We start from the raw sequence: 21246 nt of genomic DNA, 5'->3' as shown, positions 1-21246 counted from the left end.
TCAATAGTATGCTATATATTTAGTGAGCCTATTAGTTTTGTCTTTAGAGCATAAAGTTAAAAATGCCAAGGACATACTTACAATCCGTCTCCAAGCCAATACTTGATGCTCCTTTAATGTTGAAAATAGATGTATTTTCTTCTGTATCATGTGTATCTCTATATTTCCTTTGAGGGGAAGCTGATAGAATGATTAAATGAATCCATTGCATATAGGTGATGAATTGTTATTTGTTGCTAAAACACATGGAAAAAACATTAATGGTTCTAAGTTCTACACTAAGTATGAAAATCTCTTTTGTATTGTAATTTTTTTAAAGTCATATTAGTTTCTTCATGTTGATATTATATATTTATAACTTCATGGTAAACCTCTGAAATTAAGCTTTCCAAACCTCCCGGGTTAACTATCATTAGCACTTCTTCATATGCTAGACTTCCAGGAATTTGTGCAAAATGGCCTGTTAGCTCAGATGGTCAGAGTGTGGTGCTAAAAACGCCAAGGTCACAGGTCCGATCCCTGTACAGGCCAAGTTTAATTGTTTGAAAAAAGATTAATTTTTCTTGTGTCTAATTTTTGACTGTTTATCCCCTTGGATCAAACACTGCTTGAAGGATTGGATGAATACATTTGATATAGTTGCAGAATTATTTATTATTCTGAAAGCTCCTGGAATATCTATTAATGGTTTTAAGTTCTAACGCCAAGTAACTAAATCTCTTATTTATTGCAATTTATTGAGGTCATTTTTTTTTGTCTTGTTGATGAAATATAAAGATAGTATGAATGTAAACAGCTGAATATAAGCTTTCCAACTATCCTGGGTTAACAATCGGTAGCACTTCATCATCTGCTATTTCTTCAATAGTATGCTATATATTTATTGAGCCTATTAGTTTAGTCTTTAGAGCATAAAGTTAAAAATGCCAAGGACATACTTTCAATCAGTCTCCAGGCCAATACTTGATGCTCCTTTAATGTTGAAAATAGATGTATTTTCTTCTGTATCATGTGTATGTCTATATTTTCTTTGAGGGGAAGCTGATAGAATGATTAGATGATTCAATTGCATATAGGTGATGAATTGTTATTTATTGCTAAAACACATGGAAAAAACATTAATGGTTCTAAGTTCTAACACTAAGTATGAAAATACCTTTTGTATTGTAATTTTGTTAAAGTCATATTAGTTTCTTCATGTTGATATTACATATTTATAACTTCATGGTAAACCTCTGAAATTAAGCTTTCCAAATCTCCCGGGTTAACTATCATTAGCAATTCTTCATATGCTGGACTTCCAAGAACTTGTGCAAAATGGCCTGTTAGCTCAGATGGTTAGAGCGTGTTGCTAATAACGCCAAGGTCACAGGTTCGAAACCTGTACAGGCCAAGTTTAATTGTTTGAAAAAATATTAATTTTTCTTGTGTCTCATTTTTGACTGTTTATCACCTTGGATCAAACGCTGCTTGAAGGATTGGATGAATACATTTGATATAGTTTTAGAATTAATTATTATTCTGAAAGCTCCTGGAATATCTATTAATGGTTCTAAGTTCTAACGCCAAGTAACTAAATCTCTTATTTATTGCAATTTATTGAGGTCATTTTTGTTTTGTCTTGTTGATGAAATATAAAGATAGTATGAATGTAAACAGCTGAATATAAGGTTTCCAACTATCCCGGGTTAACAATCGGTAGCACTTCATCATCTGCTATTTCTTCAATAGTATGCTATATATTTATTGAGCCTATTAGTTTAGTCTTTAGAGCATAAAGTTAAAAATGCCAAGGACATACTTTCAATCAGTCTCCAAGCCAATACTTGATGCTCCTTTAATGTTGAAAATAGATGTATTTTCTTCTGTATCATGTGTATGTCTATATTTCCTTTGAGGGGAAGCTGATAGAATGATTAGATGATTCAATTGCATATAGGTGATGAATTGTTATTTATTGCTAAAACACATGGAAAAAACATTAATGGTTCTAAGTTCTAACACTAAGTATGAAAATCTCTCTCGTATTGTAATTCTTTTAAAGTCATATTAGTTTCTTCATGTTGATATTATATATTTTTAACTTCATGGTAAACCTCTGAAATTAAGCTTTCCAAATCTCCCGGGTTAACTATCATTAGCACTTCTTCATATGCTGGACTTCCAGCAATTTGTGCAAAATGGTCTGTTAGCTCAGATGGTTAGAGCGTGGTGCTAATAACGCCAAGGTCACAGGTTCGATCCCTGTATAGGCCAAGTTTAATTGTTTAAAAAAAGATAATTTTTCTTGTGTCTCATTTTTGACTGTTTATCACCTTGGATCAAACGCTTCTTGAAGGATTGGATGAATACATTTGATATAGTTGTAGAATTCATTATTATTCTGAAAGCTCCTGGAATATCTATTAATGGTTCTAAGTTCTAACGCCAAGTAACTAAATCTCTTATTTATTGCAATTTATTGAGGTCATTTTTGTTTTGTCTTGTTGATGAAATATAAAGATAGTATGAATGTAAACAGCTGAATATAAGCTTTCCAATTATCCCGGGTTAACAATTGGTAGCACTTCATCATCTGCTATTTCTTCAATAGTATGCTATATATTTAGTAAACCTATTAGTTTTGTCTTTAGAGCATAAAGTTAAAAATGCCAAGAACATACTTACAATCCGTCTCCAAGCCAATACTTGATGCTCCTTTAATGTTGAAAATAGATGTATTTTCTTCTGTATCATGTGTATCTCTATATTTCCTTTGAGGGTAAGCTGACAGTATGATTAAATGAATCAATTGCATATAGGTGATGAATTGTTATTTATTGCTAAAACACACATGGAAAAAACATTAATGGTTCTAAGTTCTACACTAAGTATGAAAATCTCTTTTGTATTGTAATTTTTTTAAAGTCATATTAGTTTCTTCATAAATATATATTATATATTTATAACTTCATGGTAAACCTCTGAAATTAAGCTTTCCAAACCTCCCGGGTTAACTATCATTAGCACTTCTTCATATGCTAGACTTCCAGGAATTTGTGCAAAATGGCCTGTTAGCTCAGATGGTTAGAGTGTGGTGCTAATAACGCCAAGGGCACAGGTTCGATCCCTGTACAGGCCAAGTTTAATTGTTTGAAAAAAGATTAATTTTCTTGTGTCTCATTTTTGACTGTTTATCACCTTGGATCAAACGTTGCTTGAAGGATTGGATGAATACATTTGATATAGTTGCAGAATTCATTATTATTCTGAAAGCTCCTGGAATATCTATTAATGGTTCTAAGTTCTAATGCCAAGTAACTAAATCTCTTATTTATTGCAATATATTGAGGTCATTTTTGTTTTGTCTTGTTGATGAAATATAAAGATAGTATGAATGTAAACAGCTGAATATAAGCTTTCCAACTATCCCGGGTTAACAATCGGTAGCACTTCATCATCTGCTATTTCTTCAATAGTATGCTATATATTTATTGAGCCTATTAGATTAGTCTTTAGAGCATAAAGTTAAAAATGCCAAGGACATACTTTCAATCAGTCTCCAAGCCAAAACTTGATGCTCCTTTAATGTTGAAAATAGATGTATTTTCTTCTGTATCATGTGTATCTCTATATTTATTTTGAGGGGAAGCTGATAGAATGATTAAATGAATCAATTGCATATAGGTGATGAATTGTTATTTATTGCTAAAACACATGAAAAAACATTAATGGTTCTAAGTTCTAACACTTAGTATGAAAATCTCTCTCGTATTGTTATTTTTTTAAAGTCATATTAGTTTCTTCATGTTGATATTATATATTTATAACTTCATGGTAAACCTCTGAAATTAAGCTTTCCAAATCTCCCGGGTTAACTATCATTAGCACTTCTTCATATGCTGGACTTCCAGGAATTTGTGCAAAATGGCCTGTTAGCTCAGATGGTTAGAGCGTGGTGCTAATAACGCCAAGGTCACAGGTTCGATCCCTGTACAGGCCAAGTTTAATTGTTTGAAAAAAGATTAATTTTTCTTGTCTCATTTTTGACTGTTTATCACCTTGGATCAAACGCTGCTTGAAGGATTGGATGAATACATTTGATATAGTTGTAGAATTAATTATTATTCTGAAAGCTCCTGGAATATCTACTAATGGTTCTAAGTTCTAACGCCAAGTAACTAAATCTCTTATTTATTGCAATTTATTGAGGTCATTTTTGTTTTGTCTTGTTGATGAAATATAAAGATAGTATGAATGTAAACAGCTGAATATAAGCTTTCCAACTATCCCGGGTTAACAATCGGTAGCACTTCACCATCTTCTATTTCTTCAATAGTATGCTATATATTTATTGAGCCTATTAGTTTAGTCTTTAGAGCATAAAGTTAAAAATGCCAAGGACATACTTTCAATCAGTCTCCAAGCCAATACTTGATGCTCCTTTAATGTTGAAAATAGATGTATTTTCTTCTGTATCGTGTGTAGCTATATATTTCCTTTGAGGGGAAGCTGATAGAATGATTAAATGAGTCAATTGCATATAAGTGATGAATTGTTATTTATTGCTAAAATACATGGAAAAAACATTAATGGTTCTAAGTTCTAACACTAAGTATGAAAATCTCTTTTGTATTGTAATTTTTTTAAAGTCATATTAGTTTCTTCATGTTGATATTATATATTTATAACTTCATGGTAAACCTCTGAAATTAAGCTTTCCAAATCTCCCTGGTTAACTATCATTAGCTCTTCTTCATATGCTGGACTTCCAGGAATTTGTGCACAATGGCCTGTTAGCTCAGATGGTTAGAGCGTGGTGCTAATAACGCCAAGGTCACTGGTTCGATCCCTGTACAGGCCAAGTTTAATTGTTTGAAAAAAGATTAATTTTTCTTGTGTCTCATTTTTGACTGTTTATCATCTTGGATCAAACGCTGCTTGAAGGATTGGATGAATACATTTGATATAGTTGTAGAAATAATTATTATTCTGAAAGCTCCTGGAATATCTATTAATGGTTCTAAGTTCTAACGCCAAGTAACTAAATCTCTTATTTATTGCAATTTATTGAGGTAATTTTTGTTTTGTCTTGTTGATGAAATATAAAGATAGTATGAATGTAAACAGCTGAATATAAGCTTTCCAACTATCCCGGGTTAACAATCGGGATCACTTCATCATCTGCTATTTCTTCAATAGTATGCTATATATTTATTGAGCCTATTAGTTTAGTCTTTAGAGCATAAAGTTAAAAATGCCAAGGAAATACTTTCAATCAGTCTCCAAGCCAATACTTGATGCTCCTTTAATGTTGAAAATAGATGTATTTTCTTCTGTATCGTGTGTATCTATATATTTCCTTTGAGGGGAAGCTGATAGAATGATTAAATTAGTCAATTGCATATAAGTGATGAATTGTTATTTATTGCTAAAATACATGGAAAAAACATTAATGGTTCTAAGTTCTAACACTAAGTATGAAAATCTCTTTTGTATTGTAATTTTTTTAAAGTCATATTAGTTTCTTCATAAATATATATTATATATTTATAACTTCATGTTAAACCTCTGAAATTAAGCTTTCCAAATCTCCCTGGTTAACTATCATTAGCTCTTCTTCATATGCTGGACTTCCAGGAATTTGTGCACAATGGCCTGTTAGCTCAGATGGTTAGAGCGTGGTGCTAATAACGCCAAGGTCACTGGTTCGATCCCTGTACAGGCCAAGTTTAATTGTTTGAAAAAAGATTAATTTTTCTTGTGTCTCATTTTTGACTGTTTATCATCTTGGATCAAACGCTGCTTGAAGGATTGGATGAATACATTTGATATAGTTGTAGAAATAATTATTATTCTGAAAGCTCCTGGAATATCTATTAATGGTTCTAAGTTCTAACGCCAAGTAACTAAATCTCTTATTTATTGCAATTTATTGAGGTAATTTTTGTTTTGTCTTGTTGATGAAATATAAAGATAGTATGAATGTAAACAGCTGAATATAAGCTTTCCAACTATCCCGGGTTAACAATCGGTATCACTTCATCATCTGCTATTTCTTCAATAGTATGCTATATATTTATTGAGCCTATTAGTTTAGTCTTTAGAGCATAAAGTTAAAAATGCCAAGGAAATACTTTCAATCAGTCTCCAAGCCAATACTTGATGCTCCTTTAATGTTGAAAATAGATGTATTTTCTTCTGTATCGTGTGTATCTATATATTTCCTTTGAGGGGAAGCTGATAGAAAGATTAAATGAGTCAATTGCATATAAGTGATGAATTGTTATTTATTGCTAAAATACATGGAAAAAACATTAATGGTTCTAAGTTCTAACACTAAGTATGAAAATCTCTTTTGTATTGTAATTTTTTTAAAGTCATATTAGTTTCTTCATGTTGATATTATATATTTATAACTTCATGGTACACCTCTGAAATTAAGCTTTCCAAATCTCCTGGGTTAACTATCATTAGCAATTCTTCATATGCTGGACTTCCAGGAACTTGTGCAAAATGGCCTTTTAGCTCAGATGGTTAGAGCGTTGTGCTAATAACGCCAAGGTCACTGGTTCGATCCCTGTACAGGCCAAGTTTAATTGTTTGGAAAAGATTAATTTTTCTTGTGTCTCATTTTTGACTGTTTATCACCTTGGATCAAACGCTGCTTGAAGGATTGGATGAATACATTTGATATTGTTGTAGAATTAATTATTATTCTGAAAGCTCCTGGTATATCTATTAATGGTTCTAAGTTCTAACGCCAAGTAACTAAATCTCTTATTTATTGCAATTTATTGAGGTCATTTTTGTTTTGTCTTGTTGATGAAATATAAAGATAGTATGAATGTAAACAGCTGAATATAAGCTTTCCAACTATCCCGGGTTAACAATCAGTAGCACTTCATCATCTGCTATTTCTTCAATAGTATGCTATATATTTAGTGAGCCTATTAGTTTTGTCTTTAGAGCATAAAGTTAAAAATGCCAAGGACATACTTACAATCCGTCTCCAAGCCAATACTTGATGCTCCTTTAATGTTGAAAATAGATGTATTTTCTTCTGTATCATGTGTATCTCTATATTTCCTTTGAGGGGAAGCTGATAGAATGATTAAATGAATCCATTGCATATAGGTGATGAATTGTTATTTGTTGCTAAAACACATGGAAAAAACATTAATGGTTCTAAGTTCTACACTAAGTATGAAAATCTCTTTTGTATTGTAATTTTTTTAAAGTCATATTAGTTTCTTCATGTTGATATTATATATTTATAACTTCATGGTAAACCTCTGAAATTAAGCTTTCCAAACCTCCCGGGTTAACTATCATTAGCACTTCTTCATATGCTAGACTTCCAGGAATTTGTGCAAAATGGCCTGTTAGCTCAGATGGTCAGAGTGTGGTGCTAATAACGCCAAGGTCACAGGTCCGATCCCTGTACAGGCCAAGTTTAATTGTTTGAAAAAAGATTAATTTCTCTTGTGTCTAATTTTTGACTGTTTATCCCCTTGGATCAAACACTGCTTGAAGGATTGGATGAATACATTTGATATAGTTGCAGAATTATTTATTATTCTGAAAGCTCCTGGAATATCTATTAATGGTTTTAAGTTCTAACGCCAAGTAACTAAATCTCTTATTTATTGCAATTTATTGAGGTCATTTTTTTTTGTCTTGTTGATGAAATATAAAGATAGTATGAATGTAAACAGCTGAATATAAGCTTTCCAACTATCCCGGGTTAACAATCGGTAGCACTTCATCATCTGCTATTTCTTCAATAGTATGCTATATATTTATTGAGCCTATTAGTTTAGTCTTTAGAGCATAAAGTTAAAAATGCCAAGGACATACTTTCAATCAGTCTCCAGGCCAATACTTGATGCTCCTTTAATGTTGAAAATAGATGTATTTTCTTCTGTATCATGTGTATGTCTATATTTTCTTTGAGGGGAAGCTGATAGAATGATTAGATGATTCAATTGCATATAGGTGATGAATTGTTATTTATTGCTAAAACACATGGAAAAAACATTAATGGTTCTAAGTTCTAACACTAAGTATGAAAATACCTTTTGTATTGTAATTTTGTTAAAGTCATATTAGTTTCTTCATGTTGATATTATATATTTATAACTTCATGGTAAACCTCTGAAATTAAGCTTTCCAAATCTCCCGGGTTAACTATCATTAGCAATTCTTCATATGCTGGACTTCCAAGAACTTGTGCAAAATGGCCTGTTAGCTCAGATGGTTAGAGCGTGTTGCTAATAACGCCAAGGTCACAGGTTCGAAACCTGTACAGGCCAAGTTTAATTGTTTGAAAAAATATTAATTTTTCTTGTGTCTCATTTTTGACTGTTTATCACCTTGGATCAAACGCTGCTTGAAGGATTGGATGAATACATTTGATATAGTTTTAGAATTAATTATTATTCTGAAAGCTCCTGGAATATCTATTAATGGTTCTAAGTTCTAACGCCAAGTAACTAAATCTCTTATTTATTGCAATTTATTGAGGTCATTTTTGTTTTGTCTTGTTGATGAAATATAAAGATAGTATGAATGTAAACAGCTGAATATAAGGTTTCCAACTATCCCGGGTTAACAATCGGTAGCACTTCATCATCTGCTATTTCTTCAATAGTATGCTATATATTTATTGAGCCTATTAGTTTAGTCTTTAGAGCATAAAGTTAAAAATGCCAAGGACATACTTTCAATCAGTCTCCAAGCCAATACTTGATGCTCCTTTAATGTTGAAAATAGATGTATTTTCTTCTGTATCATGTGTATGTCTATATTTCCTTTGAGGGGAAGCTGATAGAATGATTAGATGATTCAATTGCATATAGGTGATGAATTGTTATTTATTGCTAAAACACATGGAAAAAACATTAATGGTTCTAAGTTCTAACACTAAGTATGAAAATCTCTCTCGTATTGTAATTCTTTTAAAGTCATATTAGTTTCTTCATGTTGATATTATATATTTTTAACTTCATGGTAAACCTCTGAAATTAAGCTTTCCAAATCTCCCGGGTTAACTATCATTAGCACTTCTTCATATGCTGGACTTCCAGCAATTTGTGCAAAATGGTCTGTTAGCTCAGATGGTTAGAGCGTGGTGCTAATAACGCCAAGGTCACAGGTTCAATCCCTGTACAGGCCAAGTTTAATTGTTTAAAAAAAGATAATTTTTCTTGTGTCTCATTTTTGACTGTTTATCACCTTGGATCAAACGCTTCTTGAAGGATTGGATGAATACATTTGATATAGTTGTAGAATTCATTATTATTCTGAAAGCTCCTGGAATATCTATTAATGGTTCTAAGTTCTAACGCCAAGTAACTAAATCTCTTATTTATTGCAATTTATTGAGGTCATTTTTGTTTTGTCTTGTTGATGAAATATAAAGATAGTATGAATGTAAACAGCTGAATATAAGCTTTCCAATTATCCCGGGTTAACAATCGGTAGCACTTCATCATCTGCTATTTCTTCAATAGTATGCTATATATTTAGTAAACCTATTAGTTTTGTCTTTAGAGCATAAAGTTAAAAATGCCAAGAACATACTTACAATCCGTCTCCAAGCCAATACTTGATGCTCCTTTAATGTTGAAAATAGATGTATTTTCTTCTGTATCATGTGTATCTCTATATTTCCTTTGAGGGTAAGCTGACAGTATGATTAAATGAATCAATTGCATATAGGTGATGAATTGTTATTTATTGCTAAAACACACATGGAAAAAACATTAATGGTTCTAAGTTCTACACTAAGTATGAAAATCTCTTTTGTATTGTAATTTTTTTAAAGTCATATTAGTTTCTTCATAAATATATATTATATATTTATAACTTCATGGTAAACCTCTGAAATTAAGCTTTCCAAACCTCCCGGGTTAACTATCATTAGCACTTCTTCATATGCTAGACTTCCAGGAATTTGTGCAAAATGGCCTGTTAGCTCAGATGGTTAGAGTGTGGTGCTAATAACGCCAAGGGCACAGGTTCGATCCCTGTACAGGCCAAGTTTAATTGTTTGAAAAAAGATTAATTTTCTTGTGTCTCATTTTTGACTGTTTATCACCTTGGATCAAACGTTGCTTGAAGGATTGGATGAATACATTTGATATAGTTGCAGAATTAATTATTATTCTGAAAGCTCCTGGAATATCTATTAATGGTTCTAAGTTCTAATGCCAAGTAACTAAATCTCTTATTTATTGCAATATATTGAGGTCATTTTTGTTTTGTCTTGTTGATGAAATATAAAGATAGTATGAATGTAAACAGCTGAATATAAGCTTTCCAACTATCCCGGGTTAACAATCGGTAGCACTTCATCATCTGCTATTTCTTCAATAGTATGCTATATATTTATTGAGCCTATTAGATTAGTCTTTAGAGCATAAAGTTAAAAATGCCAAGGACATACTTTCAATCAGTCTCCAAGCCAAAACTTGATGCTCCTTTAATGTTGAAAATAGATGTATTTTCTTCTGTATCATGTGTATCTCTATATTTATTTTGAGGGGAAGCTGATAGAATGATTAAATGAATCAATTGCATATAGGTGATGAAACGTTATTTATTGCTAAAATACATGGAAAAAACATTAATGGTTCTAAGTTCTAACACTAAGTATGAAAATCTCTTTTGTATTGTAATTTTTTTAAAGTCATATTAGTTTCTTCATGTTGATATTATATATTTATAACTTCATGGTAAACCTCTGAAATTAAGCTTTCCAAATCTCCCTGGTTAACTATCATTAGCTCTTCTTCATATGCTGGACTTCCAGGAATTTGTGCACAATGGCCTGTTAGCTCAGATGGTTAGAGCGTGGTGCTAATAACGCCAAGGTCACTGGTTCGATCCCTGTACAGGCCAAGTTTAATTGTTTGAAAAAAGATTAATTTTTCTTGTGTCTCATTTTTGACTGTTTATCCCCTTGGATCAAACACTGCTTGAAGGATTGGATGAATACATTTGATATAGTTGCAGAATTATTTATTATTCTGAAAGCTCCTGGAATATCTATTAATGGTTTTAAGTTCTAACGCCAAGTAACTAAATCTCTTATTTATTGCAATTTATTGAGGTCATTTTTTTTTGTCTTGTTGATGAAATATAAAGATAGTATGAATGTAAACAGCTGAATATAAGCTTTCCAACTATCCCGGGTTAACAATCGGGATCACTTCATCATCTGCTATTTCTTCAATAGTATGCTATATATTTATTGAGCCTATTAGTTTAGTCTTTAGAGCATAAAGTTAAAAATGCCAAGGAAATACTTTCAATCAGTCTCCAAGCCAATACTTGATGCTCCTTTAATGTTGAAAATAGATGTATTTTCTTCTGTATCGTGTGTATCTATATATTTCCTTTGAGGGGAAGCTGATAGAATGATTAAATTAGTCAATTGCATATAAGTGATGAATTGTTATTTATTGCTAAAATACATGGAAAAAACATTAATGGTTCTAAGTTCTAACACTAAGTATGAAAATCTCTTTTGTATTGTAATTTTTTTAAAGTCATATTAGTTTCTTCATGTTGATATTATATATTTATAACTTCATGTTAAACCTCTGAAATTAAGCTTTCCAAATCTCCCTGGTTAACTATCATTAGCTCTTCTTCATATGCTGGACTTCCAGGAATTTGTGCACAATGGCCTGTTAGCTCAGATGGTTAGAGCGTGGTGCTAATAACGCCAAGGTCACTGGTTCGATCCCTGTACAGGCCAAGTTTAATTGTTTGAAAAAAGATTAATTTTTCTTGTGTCTCATTTTTGACTGTTTATCATCTTGGATCAAACGCTGCTTGAAGGATTGGATGAATACATTTGATATAGTTGTAGAAATAATTATTATTCTGAAAGCTCCTGGAATATCTATTAATGGTTCTAAGTTCTAACGCCAAGTAACTAAATCTCTTATTTATTGCAATTTATTGAGGTAATTTTTGTTTTGTCTTGTTGATGAAATATAAAGATAGTATGAATGTAAACAGCTGAATATAAGCTTTCCAACTATCCCGGGTTAACAATCGGTATCACTTCATCATCTGCTATTTCTTCAATAGTATGCTATATATTTATTGAGCCTATTAGTTTAGTCTTTAGAGCATAAAGTTAAAAATGCCAAGGAAATACTTTCAATCAGTCTCCAAGCCAATACTTGATGCTCCTTTAATGTTGAAAATAGATGTATTTTCTTCTGTATCGTGTGTATCTATATATTTCCTTTGAGGGGAAGCTGATAGAATGATTAAATGAGTCAATTGCATATAAGTGATGAATTGTTATTTATTGCTAAAATACATGGAAAAAACATTAATGGTTCTAAGTTCTAACACTAAGTATGAAAATCTCTTTTGTATTGTAATTTTTTTAAAGTCATATTAGTTTCTTCATGTTGATATTATATATTTATAACTTCATGGTACACCTCTGAAATTAAGCTTTCCAAATCTCCCGGGTTAACTATCATTAGCAATTCTTCATATGCTGGACTTCCAGGAACTTGTGCAAAATGGCCTTTTAGCTCAGATGGTTAGAGCGTTGTGCTAATAACGCCAAGGTCACTGGTTCGATCCCTGTACAGGACAAGTTTAATTGTTTGGAAAAGATTAATTTTTCTTGTGTCTCATTTTTGACTGTTTATCACCTTGGATCAAACGCTGCTTGAAGGATTGGATGAATACATTTGATATTGTTGTAGAATTAATTATTATTCTGAAAGCTCCTGGTATATCTATTAATGGTTCTAAGTTCTAACGCCAAGTAACTAAATCTCTTATTTATTGCAATTTATTGAGGTCATTTTTGTTTTGTCTTGTTGATGAAATATAAAGATAGTATGAATGTAAACAGCTGAATATAAGCTTTCCAACTATCCCGGGTTAACAATCAGTAGCACTTCATCATCTGCTATTTCTTCAATAGTATGCTATATATTTAGTGAGCCTATTAGTTTTGTCTTTAGAGCATAAAGTTAAACATGCCAAGGACATACTTACAATCCGTCTCCAAGCCAATACTTGATGCTCCTTTAATGTTGAAAATAGATGTATTTTCTTCTGTATCATGTGTATCTCTATATTTCCTTTGAGGGGAAGCTGATAGAATGATTAAATGAATCCATTGCATATAGGTGATGAATTGTTATTTGTTGCTAAAACACATGGAAAAAACATTAATGGTTCTAAGTTCTACACTAAGTATGAAAATCTCTTTTGTATTGTAAGTTTTTTTAAAGTCATATTAGTTTCTTCATGTTGATATTATATATTTATAACTTCATGGTAAACCTCTGAAATTAAGCTTTCCAAACCTCCCGGGTTAACTATCATTAGCACTTCTTCATATGCTAGACTTCCAGGAATTTGTGCAAAATGGCCTGTTAGCTCAGATGGTCAGAGTGTGGTGCTAATAACGCCAAGGTCACAGGTCCGATCCCTGTACAGGCCAAGTTTAATTGTTTGAAAAAAGATTAATTTTTCTTGTGTCTAATTTTTGACTGTTTATCCCCTTGGATCAAACACTGCTTGAAGGATTGGATGAATACATTTGATATAGTTGCAGAATTATTTATTATTCTGAAAGCTCCTGGAATATCTATTAATGGTTTTAAGTTCTAACGCCAAGTAACTAAATCTCTTATTTATTGCAATTTATTGAGGTCATTTTTTTTTGTCTTGTTGATGAAATATAAAGATAGTATGAATGTAAACAGCTGAATATAAGCTTTCCAACTATCCCGGGTTAACAATCGGTAGCACTTCATCATCTGCTATTTCTTCAATAGTATGCTATATATTTATTGAGCCTATTAGTTTAGTCTTTAGAGCATAAAGTTAAAAATGCCAAGGACATACTTTCAATCAGTCTCCAGGCCAATACTTGATGCTCCTTTAATGTTGAAAATAGATGTATTTTCTTCTGTATCATGTGTATGTCTATATTTTCTTTGAGGGGAAGCTGATAGAATGATTAGATGATTCAATTGCATATAGGTGATGAATTGTTATTTATTGCTAAAACACATGGAAAAAACATTAATGGTTCTAAGTTCTAACACTAAGTATGAAAATACCTTTTGTATTGTAATTTTGTTAAAGTCATATTAGTTTCTTCATGTTGATATTATATATTTATAACTTCATGGTAAACCTCTGAAATTAAGCTTTCCAAATCTCCCGGGTTAACTATCATTAGCAATTCTTCATATGCTGGACTTCCAAGAACTTGTGCAAAATGGCCTGTTAGCTCAGATGGTTAGAGCGTGTTGCTAATAACGCCAAGGTCACAGGTTCGAAACCTGTACAGGCCAAGTTTAATTGTTTGAAAAAATATTAATTTTTCTTGTGTCTCATTTTTGACTGTTTATCACCTTGGATCAAACGCTGCTTGAAGGATTGGATGAATACATTTGATATAGTTTTAGAATTAATTATTATTCTGAAAGCTCCTGGAATATCTATTAATGGTTCTAAGTTCTAACGCCAAGTAACTAAATCTCTTATTTATTGCAATTTATTGAGGTCATTTTTGTTTTGTCTTGTTGATGAAATATAAAGATAGTATGAATGTAAACAGCTGAATATAAGGTTTCCAACTATCCCGGGTTAACAATCGGTAGCACTTCATCATCTGCTATTTCTTCAATAGTATGCTATATATTTATTGAGCCTATTAGTTTAGTCTTTAGAGCATAAAGTTAAAAATGCCAAGGACATACTTTCAATCAGTCTCCAAGCCAATACTTGATGCTCCTTTAATGTTGAAAATAGATGTATTTTCTTCTGTATCATGTGTATGTCTATATTTCCTTTGAGGGGAAGCTGATAGAATGATTAGATGATTCAATTGCATATAGGTGATGAATTGTTATTTATTGCTAAAACACATGGAAAAAACATTAATGGTTCTAAGTTCTAACACTAAGTATGAAAATCTCTCTCGTATTGTAATTCTTTTAAAGTCATATTAGTTTCTTCATGTTGATATTATATATTTTTAACTTCATGGTAAACCTCTGAAATTAAGCTTTCCAAATCTCCCGGGTTAACTATCATTAGCACTTCTTCATATGCTGGACTTCCAGCAATTTGTGCAAAATGGTCTGTTAGCTCAGATGGTTAGAGCGTGGTGCTAATAACGCCAAGGTCACAGGTTCGATCCCTGTACAGGCCAAGTTTAATTGTTTAAAAAAAGATAATTTTTCTTGTGTCTCATTTTTGACTGTTTATCACCTTGGATCAAACGCTTCTTGAAGGATTGGATGAATACATTTGATATAGTTGTAGAATTCATTATTATTCTGAAAGCTCCTGGAATATCTATTAATGGTTCTAAGTTCTAACGCCAAGTAACTAAATCTCTTATTTATTGCAATTTATTGAGGTCATTTTTGTTTTGTCTTGTTGATGAAATATAAAGATAGTATGAATGTAAACAGCTGAATATAAGCTTTCCAATTATCCCGGGTTAACAATCGGTAGCACTTCATCATCTGCTATTTCTTCAATAGTATGCTATATATTTATTAAACCTATTAGTTTTGTCTTTAGAGCATAAAGTTAAAAATGCCAAGAACATACTTACAATCCGTCTCCAAGCCAATACTTGATGCTCCTTTAATGTTGAAAATAGATGTATTTTCTTCTGTATCATGTGTATCTCTATATTTCCTTTGAGGGTAAGCTGACAGTATGATTAAATGAATCAATTGCATATAGGTGATGAATTGTTATTTATTGCTAAAACACACATGGAAAAAACATTAATGGTTCTAAGTTCTACACTAAGTATGAAAATCTCTTTTGTATTGTAATTTTTTTAAAGTCATATTAGTTTCTTCATAAATATATATTATATATTTATAACTTCATGGTAAACCTCTGAAATTAAGCTTTCCAAACCTCCCGGGTTAACTATCATTAGCACTTCTTCATATGCTAGACTTCCAGGAATTTGTGCAAAATGGCCTGTTAGCTCAGATGGTTAGAGTGTGGTGCTAATAACGCCAAGGGCACAGGTTCGATCCCTGTACAGGCCAAGTTTAATTGTTTGAAAAAAGATTAATTTTCTTGTGTCTCATTTTTGACTGTTTATCACCTTGGATCAAACGTTGCTTGAAGGATTGGATGAATACATTTGATATAGTTGCAGAATTAATTATTATTCTGAAAGCTCCTGGAATATCTATTAATGGTTCTAAGTTCTAATGCCAAGTAACTAAATCTCTTATTTATTGCAATATATTGAGGTCATTTTTGTTTTGTCTTGTTGATGAAATATAAAGATAGTATGAATGTAAACAGCTGAATATAAGCTTTCCAACTATCCCGGGTTAACAATCGGTAGCACTTCATCATCTGCTATTTCTTCAATAGTATGCTATATATTTATTGAGCCTATTAGATTAGTCTTTAGAGCATAAAGTTAAAAATGCCAAGGACATACTTTCAATCAGTCTCCAAGCCAAAACTTGATGCTCCTTTAATGTTGAAAATAGATGTATTTTCTTCTGTATCATGTGTATCTCTATATTTATTTTGAGGGGAAGCTGATAGAATGATTAAATGAATCAATTGCATATAGGTGATGAATTGTTATTTATTGCTAAAACACATGAAAAAACATTAATGGTTCTAAGTTCTAACACTTAGTATGAAAATCTCTCTCGTATTGTTATTTTTTTAAAGTCATATTAGTTTCTTCATGTTGATATTATATATTTATAACTTCATGGTAAACCTCTGAAATTAAGCTTTCCAAATCTCCCGGGTTAACTATCATTAGCACTTCTTCATATGCTGGACTTCCAGGAATTTGTGCAAAATGGCCTGTTAGCTCAGATGGTTAGAGCGTGGTGCTAATAACGCCAAGGTCACAGGTTCGATCCCTGTACAGGCCAAGTTTAATTGTTTGAAAAAAGATTAATTTTTCTTGTCTCATTTTTGACTGTTTATCACCTTGGATCAAACGCTGCTTGAAGGATTGGATGAATACATTTGATATAGTTGTAGAATTAATTATTATTCTGAAAGCTCCTGGAATATCTACTAATGGTTCTAAGTTCTAACGCCAAGTAACTAAATCTCTTATTTATTGCAATTTATTGAGGTCATTTTTGTTTTGTCTTGTTGATGAAATATAAAGATAGTATGAATGTAAACAGCTGAATATAAGCTTTCCAACTATCCCGGGTTAACAATCGGTAGCACTTCACCATCTTCTATTTCTTCAATAGTATGCTATATATTTATTGAGCCTATTAGTTTAGTCTTTAGAGCATAAAGTTAAAAATGCCAAGGACATACTTTCAATCAGTCTCCAAGCCAATACTTGATGCTCCTTTAATGTTGAAAATAGATGTATTTTCTTCTGTATCGTGTGTATCTATATATTTCCTTTGAGGGGAAGCTGATAGAATGATTAAATGAGTCAATTGCATATAAGTGATGAATTGTTATTTATTGCTAAAATACATGGAAAAAACATTAATGGTTCTAAGTTCTAACTTTAAGTATGAAAATTTCTTTTGTATTGTAATTTTTTTAAAGTCATATTAGTTTCTTCATGTTGATATTATATATTTATAACTTCATGGTAAACCTCTGAAATTAAGCTTTCCAAATCTCCCTGGTTAACTATCATTAGCTCTTCTTCATATGCTGGACTTCCAGGAATTTGTGCACAATGGCCTGTTAGCTCAGATGGTTAGAGCGTGGTGCTAATAACGCCAAGGTCACTGGTTCGATCCCTGTACAGGCAAAGTTTAATTGTTTGAAAAAAGATTAATTTTTCTTGTGTCTCATTTTTGACTGTTTATCATCTTGGATCAAACGCTGCTTGAAGGATTGGATGAATACATTTGATATAGTTGTAGAAATAATTATTATTCTGAAAGCTCCTGGAATATCTATTAATGGTTCTAAGTTCTAACGCCAAGTAACTAAATCTCTTATTTATTGCAATTTATTGAGGTAATTTTTGTTTTGTCTTGTTGATGAAATATAAAGATAGTATGAATGTAAACAGCTGAATATAAGCTTTCCAACTATCCCGGGTTAACAATCGGGATCACTTCATCATCTGCTATTTCTTCAATAGTATGCTATATATTTATTGAGCCTATTAGTTTAGTCTTTAGAGCATAAAGTTAAAAATGCCAAGGAAATACTTTCAATCAGTCTCCAAGCCAATACTTGATGCTCCTTTAATGTTGAAAATAGATGTATTTTCTTCTGTATCGTGTGTATCTATATATTTCCTTTGAGGGGAAGCTGATAGAATGATTAAATTAGTCAATTGCATATAAGTGATGAATTGTTATTTATTGCTAAAATACATGGAAAAAACATTAATGGTTCTAAGTTCTAACACTAAGTATGAAAATCTCTTTTGTATTGTAATTTTTTTAAAGTCATATTAGTTTCTTCATGTTGATATTATATATTTATAACTTCATGTTAAACCTCTGAAATTAAGCTTTCCAAATCTCCCTGGTTAACTATCATTAGCTCTTCTTCATATGCTGGACTTCCAGGAATTTGTGCACAATGGCCTGTTAGCTCAGATGGTTAGAGCGTGGTGCTAATAACGCCAAGGTCACTGGTTCGATCCCTGTACAGGCCAAGTTTAATTGTTTGAAAAAAGATTAATTTTTCTTGTGTCTCATTTTTGACTGTTTATCATCTTGGATCAAACGCTGCTTGAAGGATTGGATGAATACATTTGATATAGTTGTAGAAATAATTATTATTCTGAAAGCTCCTGGAATATCTATTAATGGTTCTAAGTTCTAACGCCAAGTAACTAAATCTCTTATTTATTGCAATTTATTGAGGTAATTTTTGTTTTGTCTTGTTGATGAAATATAAAGATAGTATGAATGTAAACAGCTGAATATAAGCTTTCCAACTATCCCGGGTTAACAATCGGTATCACTTCATCATCTGCTATTTCTTCAATAGTATGCTATATATTTATTGAGCCTATTAGTTTAGTCTTTAGAGCATAAAGTTAAAAATGCCAAGGAAATACTTTCAATCAGTCTCCAAGCCAATACTTGATGCTCCTTTAATGTTGAAAATAGATGTATTTTCTTCTGTATCGTGTGTATCTATATATTTCCTTTGAGGGGAAGCTGATAGAATGATTAAATGAGTCAATTGCATATAAGTGATGAATTGTTATTTATTGCTAAAATACATGGAAAAAACATTAATGGTTCTAAGTTCTAACACTAAGTATGAAAATCTCTTTTGTATTGTAATTTTTTTAAAGTCATATTAGTTTCTTCATGTTGATATTATATATTTATAACTTCATGGTACACCTCTGAAATTAAGCTTTCCAAATCTCCCGGGTTAACTATCATTAGCAATTCTTCATATGCTGGACTTCCAGGAACTTGTGCAAAATGGCCTTTTAGCTCAGATGGTTAGAGCGTGGTGCTAATAACGCCAAGGTCACAGGTTCGATCCCTGTACAGGCCAAGTTTAATTGTTTGGAAAAGATTAATTTTTCTTGTGTCTCATTTTTGACTGTTTATCACCTTGGATCAAACGCTGCTTGAAGGATTGGATGAATACATTTGATATTGTTGTAGAATTAATTATTATTCTGAAAGCTCCTGGTATATCTATTAATGGTTCTAAGTTCTAACGCCAAGTAACTAAATCTCTTATTTATTGCAATTTATTGAGGTCATTTTTGTTTTGTCTTGTTGATGAAATATAAAGATAGTATGAATGTAAACAGCTGAATATAAGCTTTCCAACTATCCCGGGTTAACAATCGGTAGCACTTCATCATCTGCTATTTCTTCCATAGTATGCTATATATTTATTGAGCCTATTAATTTAGTCTTTAGAGCATAAAGTTAAAAATGCCAAGGACATACTTTCAATCAGTCTCCAAGCCAATACTTGATGCTCCTTTAATGTTGAAAATAGATGTATTTTCTTCTGTATCATATGTATCTCTATATTTATTTTGAGGGGAAGCTGATAGAATGATTAAATGAATCAATTGCATATAGGTGATGAATTGTTATTTATTGCTAAAACACATGGAAAAAGCATTAATAGTTCTAAGTTCTAACACTAAGTATGAAAATCTCTTTTGTATTGTAATTTTTTTTAAAGTCATATTAGTTTCTTTATGTTGATATTATATATTTATAACTTCATGGTAAATCTCCGAAATTAAGCTTTCCAAATCTCCCGGGTTATCATTAGCACTTCTTCATATGCTGGACTTCCAGGAAATTGTGCAAAATGGCCTGTTAGCTCAGATGGTTAGAGTGTGGTGCTAATAACGCCAAGGTCAGAGGTTCGATCCCTACACGGGCCAAGTTTAATTGTTTGAAAAAAGATTAATTTTTCTTGTGTCTCATTTTTGACTGTTTATCACCTTGGATCAAACGCTGCTTGAAGGATTGGATGAATACATTTGATATAGTTGTAGAATTAATTATTATTCTGAAAGCTCCTGGAATATCTATTAATGGTTCTAAGTTCTGACGCCAAGTACTTAAATCTCCTATTTATTGCAATTTATTGAGGTCATTTTTGTTTTGTCTTGTTGATGAAATATGAAGATAGTATGAATGTAAACAGCTGAATATAAGCTTTCCAACTATCCCGGGTTAACAATCGGTATCACTTCATCATCTGCTATTTCTTCAATAGTATGCTATATATTTATTGAGCCTATTAGTTTAGTCTTTAGAGCATGAAGTTAAAAATGCCAAGGACATAATTTCAATCAGTCTCCAAGCCAATACTTGATGCTCCTTTAATGTTGAAAATAGATGTATTTTCTTCTGTATCATGTGTAGGTCTCTATATTTCCTTTAAGGTGAAGCTGATAGAATGATTAGATGATTCAATTGCATATAGGTGATGAATTGTTATTTATTGCTAAAACACATGGAAAAAACATTAATGGTTCTAAGTTCTAAGACTAAGTATGAAAATCTCTTTTGTATTGTAGTTTTTTTAAAGTCATATTAGTTTCTTCATGTTGATATTATATATTTATAACTTCATGGTAAACCTTTGAAATTAAGCTTTCCAAATCTCCCGGGTTATCATTAGCACTTCTTCATATGCTGGACTTCCAGGAACTTGTGCAAAATGGCCTGTTAGCTCAGATGGTTAGAGCGTGGTGCTAATAACGCCAAGGTTACAGGTTCGATACCTGTACAGGCCTAGTTTAATTATTTGAAA

The 21246-nt window shown here is 31.6% G+C and overlaps 3 non-coding genes across 3 annotated transcripts; all 3 read left to right on the top strand.

Annotated features, from left to right (window-relative positions):
- The first annotated feature begins 457 nt into the window (after positions 1–457).
- TRNAF-AAA (transfer RNA phenylalanine (anticodon AAA)) lies at positions 458–531 on the top strand. Its single transcript has one exon. It is a non-coding gene; the product is annotated as a tRNA-Phe (tRNA).
- A 3377-nt stretch (positions 532–3908) lies between these two features.
- On the top strand, positions 3909–3982 carry TRNAI-AAU (transfer RNA isoleucine (anticodon AAU)). The gene has a single exon. It is a non-coding gene; the product is annotated as a tRNA-Ile (tRNA).
- A 12866-nt stretch (positions 3983–16848) lies between these two features.
- TRNAI-AAU (transfer RNA isoleucine (anticodon AAU)) lies at positions 16849–16922 on the top strand. Its single transcript has one exon. It is a non-coding gene; the product is annotated as a tRNA-Ile (tRNA).
- The last annotated feature ends 4324 nt before the right edge of the window (positions 16923–21246 follow it).

This window comes from Lissotriton vulgaris, chromosome 4_1, assembly GCF_964263255.1.
Source record: "Lissotriton vulgaris chromosome 4_1, aLisVul1.2, whole genome shotgun sequence".
NCBI classification, from domain to species: domain Eukaryota; kingdom Metazoa; phylum Chordata; class Amphibia; order Caudata; family Salamandridae; genus Lissotriton; species Lissotriton vulgaris.
Note: the sequence above shows the minus strand (reverse complement) of the source record. Positions and strands in the feature narration are given on the sequence as shown.